We start from the raw sequence: 344 nt of genomic DNA on the forward strand, positions 1-344 counted from the left end.
CTCTTTTTGACCTCGAGGTATTTGGTGTGTCCCTACTAGTTTAGCTAACAGTCTAACCCGAGGTTTATGAGTCTATTGCAGCATCACCCACAAGTGACACCTGCTTAGCCATATTTCCTAGCAGAAAAAACTAAATCGGTAAAATCTTCCTTCCCTTTCTTTTTTTGATTTCATCTTGTTTTATTTCAGTTTTGTCATAGTGACCAAACCCGTGAACCATCAGTGCTTTGAGTAATAGTTTGACTACATGTATAGCCCGGTCATCAGCTGACCCCTGCTTACAGCCCCCTCAACAAAGTTACTCAAACTCTCTCTTTGTGTTCACAAACACAAAAACATAGCAC

The sequence above is a fragment of the Sinocyclocheilus grahami genome, unplaced genomic scaffold (genome assembly GCF_001515645.1).
Source record: "Sinocyclocheilus grahami isolate Dianchi unplaced genomic scaffold, SAMN03320097.WGS_v1.1 scaffold102.1, whole genome shotgun sequence".
Classification (NCBI taxonomy): Eukaryota; Metazoa; Chordata; class Actinopteri; order Cypriniformes; family Cyprinidae; genus Sinocyclocheilus; species Sinocyclocheilus grahami.